The sequence below is a fragment of the Triticum urartu genome, chromosome 5A, assembly GCF_056163025.1.
Source record: "Triticum urartu cultivar PI428250 chromosome 5A, HENAU_Tu73, whole genome shotgun sequence".
Lineage (NCBI taxonomy): Eukaryota > Viridiplantae > Streptophyta > Magnoliopsida > Poales > Poaceae > Triticum > Triticum urartu.
Genome location: NC_141877.1, coordinates 639,433,503 through 639,444,306, shown reverse-complemented (window position 1 = coordinate 639,444,306; position 10,804 = coordinate 639,433,503). Strand labels below are relative to the sequence as shown.

General features: G+C 46.8%; 1 pseudogene; it reads left to right on the top strand.

Annotated features, from left to right (window-relative positions):
* The first annotated feature begins 9,517 nt into the window (after positions 1–9,517).
* On the top strand, positions 9,518–10,598 carry LOC147973637 (putative F-box protein At2g02030; annotated as a pseudogene).
* The last annotated feature ends 206 nt before the right edge of the window (positions 10,599–10,804 follow it).

Below are 10,804 nucleotides of genomic sequence, written 5' to 3'. Positions count from 1 at the left end.
TGATCGGGTGTGATAGATTCTAACGTTCGAATACAATGGGTGTAAGCCAGATTTACACATGCAAAACACTTAGGTTGACTTGACGAGCCTAGCATGTACAGACATGGCCTCGGAACACGAGAGACCGAAAGGTCGAACATGAGTCATATAGTAGATATGATCAACATGGAGATGTTCACCGTTGATGACTAGTCCGTCTCACGTGATGATCGAACACGGCCTAGTCGATTCAGATCATGTATCACTTAGATGACTAGAGGGATCTCTGTCTGAGTGGGAGTTTATGAAATAATTTGATTAGATGAACTTAATTATCATGAACTTAGTCTAAATATCTTTACAGTATGTCTTGTAGATCAAATGGCCCACGCTAATGTTGCCCTCAACTTCAACGCGTTCCTAGAGAAAACCAAGCTGAAAGATGATGGTAGCAACTATACGGACTGCGTCCGTAACTTGAGGATCATCCTCATAGCTGCCAAGAAAGCATATGTCCTTGAAGCACCGCTAGGTGAAGCGCCCATTTTCCCAGCAACTCAAGACGTTATGAATGCCTGGCAGTCGCGTAGTGATGATTACTCCCTAGTTAAGTGCAGCATGCTTTACAACTTAGAGCCGGTGCTCCAAAAGTGTTTTGAGCAACACGGAGCATATGAGATGTTCCAAGAGCTGAAAATGGTTTTCCAAGCTCATGCCCGGGTCAAGAGATATGAAGTCTCCGAGAAGTTCTACAGTTGTAAGATGGAGGAGATAGTTCTGTCAGCGAGCACATACTCAAAATGCCTGGGTTGCACAACTGCTTGTCTCAGCTGGGAGTCAATCTCCCGGATGACGCGGTCGTTGACAGAATCCTTCAGTCGCTCCCACCTAGCTACAAGAGCTTTGTGATGAATTTCAATATGCAGGGGATGGAGAAAACCATTCCTGAGGTATATTCAATGCTGAAATCAGCGAAGGTGGAGATCAAAAAGGAACATCAAGTGTTGATGGTCAATAAAATCACTAGTTTCAAGAAAGGCAAGGGTAAGAAGAACTTCAACAAGGACGACAAGGGAGTTGCCGCGCCCGGTAAGCCAGTTGCCGGGAAGAAGCCAAAGCATGGACCCAAACCTGAGACTGAGTGCTTTTATTGCAAGGGAAATGGTCACTGGAAGCGGAACTGCCCCAAGAACTTAGCGGATAAGAAGGCCGGCAATACCAAAGGTATATATGATATACATGTTATTGATGTGTACCTTACCAGCACTCGCAGTAGCTCCTGGGTATTTGATACCAGTGCGGTTGCTCATATTTGTAACTCAAAACAGGAGCTGTGGAATAAGCGGAGACTGGCGAAGGATGAGGTGACGATGCGCGCTGGGAATGGTTCCAAGGTCGATGTGATCGCCGTCAGGACGCTACCTCTACATTTACCTACAGGATTAGTTTTAAACCTCAATAATTGTTATTTAGTGCCAGCTTTGAGCATGAACATTGTATCTGGATCTCGTTTAATGCGAGATGGCTACTCATTTAAATCTGAGAATAATGATTGTTCTATTTATATGAAAGATATGTTTTATGGTCATGCCCCGCTGGTCAATGGTTTATTCTTATTGAATCTCGAACATGATGTTACACATATTCATAGTGTGAATGCCAAAAGATGTAAGGTTGATAATGATAGACCCACATACTTGTGGCACTGCCGCCTTGGTCACACTGGTGTCAAACGCATGAAGAAACTCCATGCATATGGACTTTTGGAGTCTCTTGATTACGAATCATTTGACACGTGCGAACCATGCCTCATGGGCAAAATGACCAAGACTCCGTTCTTCAGAACAATGGAGCGAGCAACCAACTTATTGGAAATCATACATACTAATGTGTGCGGTCCAATGAGCGTTGAGGCTCGCGATAGTTATCGTTATGTTCTCACCCTCACTGATGACTTAAGTAGATATGGGTATGTCTACTTAATGAAACACAAGTCTGAGACCTTTGAAAAGTTCAAGGAATTTCAGAGTGAGGTAGAGAATCAACGTGACAGGAAAATAAAGTTCTTACGATCAGATCGTGGGGGAGAATATTTGAGTCACGAATTTCGCATGCACTTAAGGAAATGTGGAATTGTTTCACAACTCATGCCGCCTGGAACACCTCAGCATAATGGTGTGTCCGAACATCGTAATCGCACTCTATTGGATATGGTGCGATCTATGATGTCTCCTACCGATCTACCGCTATCATTTTGGGGTTATACTTTAGAGACTGACGCATTCACTTTAAATAGGGCTCCGTCGAAATCCCTTGAGACGACACCGTATGAATTATGGTTTGGGAAGAAACCTAAGCTGTCGTTTCTGAAAGTTTGGGGATGTGATGCTTATGTCAAGAAACTTCAACCTGAAAAGCTCGAACCCAAGTCGAAAAAATGCGTCTTCATAGGATACCCTAAGGAAAATGTTGGGTATACCTTCTACCTCAGATTCGAAGGCAAGATCTTCATTGCCAAGAATGGATCCTTTCTGGAGAAAGAGTTTCTCTCAAAAGAAGTAAGTGGGAGGAAACTTGATGAGGTATTGCCTCTTGAACCGGAGAGTAGCGTAGCTCAGGAAGGTGTTTCTGTGGTGCCTGCACCGACTAGAGAGGAAGTTAATGATGATGATCATGAAACTTTAGATCAAGTTTCTACTGAACTTCGTAGGTCCACAAGGACACATTTCGCACCAGAGTGGTACAGCAACCCTGTCCTGGAAATCATGTTGTTAGACAATGGTGAACCTTCGAACTATGAAGAAGCGATGGCGGGCCTGGATTCCAACAAATGGTTTGAAGCCATGAAATCCGAGATAGGATCCATGTATGAAAACGAAGTATGGACTTTGATAGACTTGCCCGATGATCGGCAAGCCATAGAGAATAAATGAATCTTTAAGAAGAAGACAGACGCGGATGGTAATGTGACCATCTATAAGGCTCGGCTTATCTCTAAGGGTTACCGACAAGTTCAAGGGGTTGACTACGATGAGACCTTCTCACCCGTAGCGAAGTTGAAGTCCGTCCGAATCATGTTAGCAATTGTCGCATTCTATGATTATGAGATATGGCAGATGGACGTCAAAATGGCATTCCTTAATGGTTTCCTTAAGGAAGAATTGTATATAATGCAACCGGAAGGTTTTGTCGATCCTAAGAATGCTGACAAGTTATGCAAGCTCCAGCGCTCAATCTATGGGCTGGTGCAAGCATCTCGGAGTTGGAACATTTGCTTTGATGAGAAGATCAAAGCGTTTGGGTTTACACAGACTTATGGAGAAGCCCGTGTTTACAAGAAAGTGAGTGGGAGCTCTGTAGCATTTCTCATATTATATGTGGATGACATACTATTGATGGGAAATGATATAGAATTCTTGGAAAGCATAAAGGCCTACTTGAATAAGTGTTTTTCAATGATGGGCCTTGGAGAAGATGCTTACATATTAGGCATCAAGATCTATAGAGATAGATCGAGACACCTCATTGGTCTTTCGCAAAGCACATACCTTGACAAAATATTGAAGAAGTTCAATATGGATCAGTCCAAGAAGGGGTTCTTGCCTGTATTGCAAGGTGTGAGATTGAGCACAACTCAATGCCCGACCTCGGCAGAAGATAGATAAAAGATGAGCTTCATCCCCTATGCCTCGGCCATAGGTTCTATTATGTATGCCATGCTGTGTACTAGACCTGATGTGAACCTTGCCGTAAGTTTCGTAGGAAGGTACCAAAGTAATCCCGGCAGGAACACTGGACAACGGTCAAGAATATCCTGAAGTACCTGAAAAGGACTAAGGATATGTTTCTCTTTTATGGAGGTGACGAAGAGCTCGTCGTAAAGGGTTACGTCGATGCTAGCTTCGACAATGATCTAGATGACTCCAAGTCATAAACCGGATACATGTATATTTTGAATGGTGGGGCAGTCAGCTGGTGCAGTTGCAAGCAAAGCGTCGTGGTGGGATCTACATGTGAAGCAGAGTACATGGCGGCCTCAGAGGCAGCACATGAAGCAATCTGGATGAAGGAGTTCATTACCGACCTAGGAGTTATTCCCGATGCGTCGGGCCCGATGACTCTCTTCTATGACAACACTGGAGCTATTGCCCTTGCCAAGGAGCCCAGGTTTCACAAAAAGACCAGGCATATCAAGCGTCGCTTCAACTCCATTCGTGAAAATGTTCAAAATGGAGACATAGATATTTGTAAAGTGCATACGGACCTGAATGTCGTAGATCCGTTGACTAAACCTCTTCCACGAGCAAGACATGATCAACACCAAAACTCTATGGGTGTTCGATTCATCACAATGTAACTAGATTATTGACTCTAGTGTAAGTGGGAGACTGTTTGAATATGCCCTAGAGGCAATAATAAAATGGTTATTATTATATTTCTTTATTCATGATAATTGTCTATTGTTCATGCTATAATTGTGTTATTCGGAAATCGTAATACATGTGTGAATACATAGACCACAACATTTCCCTAGTGAGCCTCTAGTTGACTAGCTCGTTGATCAATAGATGGTTACGGTTTCCTGACCATGGACATTGGATGTCGTTGATAATGGGATCACATCATTAGGAGAATGATGTGATGGACAAGACCCAATCCTAAGCATAGCACAAGATCGTGTAGTTCATCTGCTAAAGCTTTTCTAATGTCAAGTATCTTTTCCTTAGACCATGAGACTGTGCAGCTCCCGGATACTGTAGGAATGCTTTGGTGTGCCAAACGTCACAACGTAACTGGGTGGCTATAAAGGTGCACTACGGGTATCTCCGAAAGTGTCTGTTGGGTTGGCACGAATCGAGACTGGGATTTGTCGCTCCATATGACAGAGAGGTATCTCTGGGCCCACTCGGTAATGCATCATCATAATGAGCTCAATTTGTCTAAGCAGTTAGTCACGAGATCATGCATTACGGAATGAGTAAAGTGACTTGCCGGTAACGAGATTGAACGAGGTATTGGGATACCGACGATCGAATCTCGGGCAAGTAACGTACCGATTGACAAAGGGAATTGTATACGGGATTGATTGAATCCTCGACATCATGGTTCATTTGATGAGATCATCATGGAACATGTGGGAGCCAACATGGGTATCCAGATCCCGCTGTTGGTTATTGGCCAGTGAGATGTCTCGGTCATGTCTACATGGTTCCCGAACCCGTAGGGTCTACACACTTAAGGTTCGGTGACACTAGAGTTGTTATGGGAATTAGTATGCGGTTACCGAATGTTGTTCGGAGTCCCGGATGAGATCTCGGACGTCACGAGGAGTTCCGTAATGGTCCGGAGGTAAAGATTTATATATGGGAAGTCATTATACGGTCACCGAAAGTATTCGGGGGTTTGCCGGTATTGTACCGGGACCACCGAAGGGGTTCCGGGGGTCCACCGGGAGGGTCCACCTGCCCCGGAGGGCCCTATGGGCTGTATGTGGAAGGGAACCAGCCCCTAAGTGGGCTGGGCGCCATCCCCCTTAGGGCCCATGCGCCTAGGGTTGGAGGGGGGGCCCTAAAGGGGGCGCCCCCTTGGCTTGGGGGGCAAGCCCCCTCCCCTTGGCCGCCGCCCCCTCTAGATCTCATCTAGAGGGGCCGACCCCCTTCCCCCTTCGCCCTATAAATAGAGGGAAGGAGGGAGGGCAGCAGCACCTCATCCAAGGCGCAACCCTCCGCCTCTCCAACACCCCCTCCTCTGTTGAGCTTGGCGAAGCCCTGCCGGAGAACTGCGAGCTCCACCACCACGCCGTCATGCTGCCGGAGTTCTTCCCCAACTTCTCCTTCCCCCTCGCTGGATCAAGAAGGAGGAGACGTCCCCAGACTGTACGTGTGTTGAACGCGGAGGCGCCGTTGTTCGGCGCTTAGATCGGAATCAATCGCGATCTGAATCGCTGCGAGTACGACTCCTTCATCCGCATTCTTGTAACGTTTCTGTTTCGCGATCTTTAAGGGTATGAAGATACACTCCCCTCGCTCTCGTTGCTAGTCTTTCCATAGATTGATCTTGATGATGCGTAGAAAATTTTAATTTCTGCAACGATCCCCAACAACAACAACCTCCACAGCCAAGCCGTTGTCCAGGCGACACGAACCCTTACTCCTCCCGCATTTCCTGGTCATGAACCGAATGGAATGTACATCAACAGCTTCTCTCGCGTTGCCGGATGGCGAGTGGGTCTCGAAGTCAACGGCTGGGTACCCATATATTTCCACTACAACAACACGCCTCGACAGATCAAAGTAACCATTTGAATCCACCGGCATTCCAGCGTATGGAGAATCAAGCATCATGACTTCTTCAAGCGAGGTGTCTGTGCAGCAAACGACACGTCCACGAACACGAACACGGATGATGGTGGCCTGGACCGTTTCAGGAAGTAGCTCAAAGTTGATCAATTGTACGGTGCAAAGTTTGTTGAACCATTGCGTGCCGAAAGGACTAGACTCGAGCGATTAGTGCTCTCTCGTGTCACCCTTCACCTTGAGTCCAATCTCGAAAGAGACGGGGTCGACATAGATGATTGTGCGCGATGGGCCAGTGAGCAGCAAGAGTGGGTCCTGCAATGCAAACATAATAGTCATTGGGCGACTTAATTAGTAACTACTCCCTCCGTTCCGAAATATAAGTCTTTTTAGACATTTTAAATGAACTACAACATATGAATGTATGTAGACATATTTTAGAGTGTAGATTCACTCATTTTGCTTCGTATGTAGTCACCTATTGGAATCTCTAGAAAGTCTTATATTTTAGAACGGAGGGAGTATTTGTGATCGGGCCGTAGCAAATTGAATGCAATGTAAGCGATGGACGAGTAAAAGAGGAAGAGGAAAACATGTACATCTTGGGGGACGATCTGACAATTTTCACATGAATTGCCGAAGAGAAGGTTGGGGTTAGGGTCCATGCTGTCTCGGGCGGCAACATCGTCATACACCTCCAAGGGAAATGAGAGAAGGCCGCGCCGCAGCTTCGTGACTTTGATCGAGTAGATCTGTAGGGCGCTGAATACACCGGCCATTCGTGGGATGGGTTCTAATGTAAAAGTAGCTGCATGCACCAAACAAGCAAAATGCACGTTAGATACCTAAATCTTGATCTGATCAGGTATTGTAACAAATGCTTCTATTCCAATCAAGGCCTTGAATCATCTTATTGACTGGTTGATGGGTTTCTAGTTGTTCCATGGAGGGAGAATAAGGAAGAATATCACATGAAAACCAACATTCGATATTTTCCGTGAAAACCACATTTGAAAGTTAAAAAAAATCTGAAAAAAATACAGGATGTTAACAAGGTCATATTTTATTGCCATGCGAAATTCTAAATTACCGGTCCATATTTTTCTAAGAGTTTTTCAATACTTCAAAACATCTTTTTTTTTTGTGGTTTTCACTGGTTTCACCAAATGTTGATTTCCACGTGATATTCTCTGGGAGAATAAATATTTGATTCAGCGGGCTGTAAATAGTTATACAATGTGATGTGTGGTTATACAATACAATCCGAAAGATGAAAAGCACAGATGATAGAAATAGTATACTGACTCCCGTCTTGCAAGTCATCACCTCCAACTCCATATCTGTGAATGATTTCCACCCGGCCGTCCTCCTCGATCTCCGATGGACTCCTCCGATGAGGTCTCCTCCATCTAGGTTCTCCCCTCATCCGTCTCCTCCTTTCGCTCCTCTATGTCTATATCCAGATCCGCCGTGGTTTATCCGCTGATCCTGCTGGACGAACCGTACGTGCTCCATACGTCGGTGCTTCTCGCAGGCATCCAGGTCGCCATCCTCTTCTATCTCGCTCGTTGCCACAGTGTCGAGGAGCTAGGGATCCTTTTGAACAGATTTTTTTTAAATCATTAGGAGAAAAACCAAACCCGAAAGAAAAAGGATAAAACCCGAAAAAGCAAAAGAAAAAGAAGAGAGCAACTAGTTGACGAGCGCTCCTTCGGGAGCCTCACAACGATCAACGCCACTTGACGCACTCTCAGCCGCCCGCCACGTGTCACGCTCTCGGCGCTCCTTTCGGTTTTTTTATTTTTCGCACGTGTTTTCGGCCTTTTAAACGGTTTTTTCGATGTTTCGGTTTTCTACCGGTCTTCCTTAGCTTTTGGATAAAAAAATCGATTTTTTTGCGCAAAAAAACACATTTTCTTTTTATTTCTTTCGCGAGAGTCACGGCTTTGCTTCAGCGAGAGATACGGTTTTGCTTACGCGAGAGTCACGGCCGTGCCTCTCGCAAACGAAAAAAAACGTGTTTTCTGTTTTTTCCTTCGGCGAGAGGCGCGGTTTTGCTTTCGTGAGAGTCACGGTTGTGATTTCACGAGAGTGACGGCCGTGCCTCTCGGAAACAGAAAAAAACGTGTGTTCTATTTGTTTTCCTTCCGTGAGAAGTATGGTTTTGCTTTCACGAGAGGCACGGTTATACTTTTGCGAGAGGCACGGCCGTGCCTATCGGAAACGGAAAAAAACATGTTTTTTTGTTTTTCTTTTCCTTTCACGAGAAGCACGGTTTTGCTTCCACGAGAGGCATGGTTGTGCTTTCACGAGAGGCACGGCTGTGCCTCCTCGAAAAAGGGAAAACGCGCATCTTTTTTTTTTCCTTTCGCGAGAGGCACAGTTGTGATTTTCCGAGAGGCACGGGCGTGCCTCCGGAAAGGGAAAAACCCATGCTCCCAATTCAGTTTTTTTGTCTAGTTTTTTCATGAAAAAAAGTTTGTTAAAACCTATGAACATGGGATCTATTTTTGAAGATCTCAGCGTGAGGAATACAATAGTGAAAACAGTTCGAGATTTGGACGCACGGTTTAAGATATAAGACGTTTTGAATAAACAAATCTACAAAAAAAACTCGTGATTTCGGAAAAAGGAAAAAGAAAGAAATAAAAATACGATAAAGAGAAGGAGCAGTGAACCTACTGGGCCGGCCCAACTCGCCTGGCCTGCGGGCGTGGCCTCGACTATTTGACGCCAACGGTCTGAGACGAGGTGTCGGAACTCTTGTCCGACGCGAAGGATCCGGAAGCGATTCCCTCCTGTTGGTACGATATACGGAGGCAAACCCTAGTCCAGATCGATTTGTACTTCTTCCCTATAGAAGTTCATGATTGTAATGCCCGCGCCGGCGAAAAAATAGCCAGTTTCTGTGATTATCTCCTGGAAAGATGCATCGAGGAGTTTCACTATGAGGGAAAAAGATTATATAAGATCAGGTCTCATAGTTAGCAGGTGAGACCTGTCCTGATGGATGACACGTGGCATTCACAAATCACAAAGCATCTAATCTCTCTTCCCCCTGATTTTAAGTGGGGAGTGGGGGGTGCTTTGTGATTTGTGAATGCCACGTGTCATCCATCACGATGGGTCTCACGTGAGACCTGGTCTCATAGAATTCTTTTCCCACTATGAGTAGGCTAAGGTCTCCTGTGTGTTTGATTTTTTTGCAGACCAATTGATCGATTCGATCGAGTTTGGGCCCGATGATGAGTAGCAGCAAGAGGATGATGGCCGACGTATCCGGCGGCGGTTGGCTCCCGAACGAGATGATCATGGAGGTGCTGCTGCGGCTCCCCGCCAGATCCCTCCTCCGCTTCCGCGCCGTCTGCCGCTCCTGGGCGGCGCTCTTCTCCACGGAACAGTTCTGCAGCCTCCACATGGCGACCCCCAAGGCAGTGCCGCCCAAGCTGCTCTTCGTCTCGCCCGCTGCAACACCCGACTCCTCAACGGAGGTGTGCTCAGTCTCCCTGTCAGCAGGCCCCGAAGATGACCTCAAGCTCTTCACCCTCGACTCTGCCTGCGGCGACTCGATGCAGCTGCTCATGCCGGCACCCTGCCATGGCCTCAACCTTCTGTTCGATGCCGTCACGCCGGCTTACTACATCTGCAACGCGGCCACACGAGCGGTCACACGTCTGCCACCTTTCCCTCGCGGGTTCAGGCATGCATCTGCCGGGCTTGGGTTTGATGCCCGGACAAGAAGGTACAAGGTGGTCAGGCTAATCGGAGGGACACACGATGACATTGAGTCCATCTGGTGTGAGGTGTACACACATGGAGGCGACGCAGGTGGTGGTTCTCCGATGGATAGCTGGAGGCCCCCCCCCCGCTGGCGGAGGAGTGCCCCTTGGATTGCGCAGGTTCGCAGGTGCTGCTGTTAGTGATGCACAATTTCACAATCTACCGCCTGTGTTTGCAAATGGATCCCTGCACTGGTCGCTCCACCCTCTCTCCTCCAAAAGGCCAAGGGCTGCTGTGATATCATTTTCACTCACGGACGAAATATTCAGTTTCATCAGACCACCACCGTTCTGGACATCGCCCGCACCCTTATTGGCATCAGATCCAGAGAGCATCCCCTATCGCAACGCGGAATTAGAAGGGCATCTTGTGCAGATGGATGACCAACTATGTATGTGTCACAGGCTTAACACTCTCTTACATAGATCCAAGCTTAGATACAAGTGGATACAGAAATCTCAGACAGCAAGAAGGAGGATTCGAGAGGAGAGCCTGGAGGTGGGAGAGGGGATCCGCCACAGGCGGCCGAGTCTAGGGTTCTGATCTTTCTCGATGCCTCCACACTCTCTGTTGCGAGCTACATATACACCCACTCACTTAGTCCAGGTCGGCCTAGTGTAGCATGAGTTGGCCTGGGCCAGCCTTCTGGGCCGACTGGGCTCCACTTGAGTCTTCTGGGCTTCGGGTTCTTCACCTGTTTTCATGACATTTCCCCGCCGTTTACGTTTGGCTTGTCCCCAAGCAAAGCT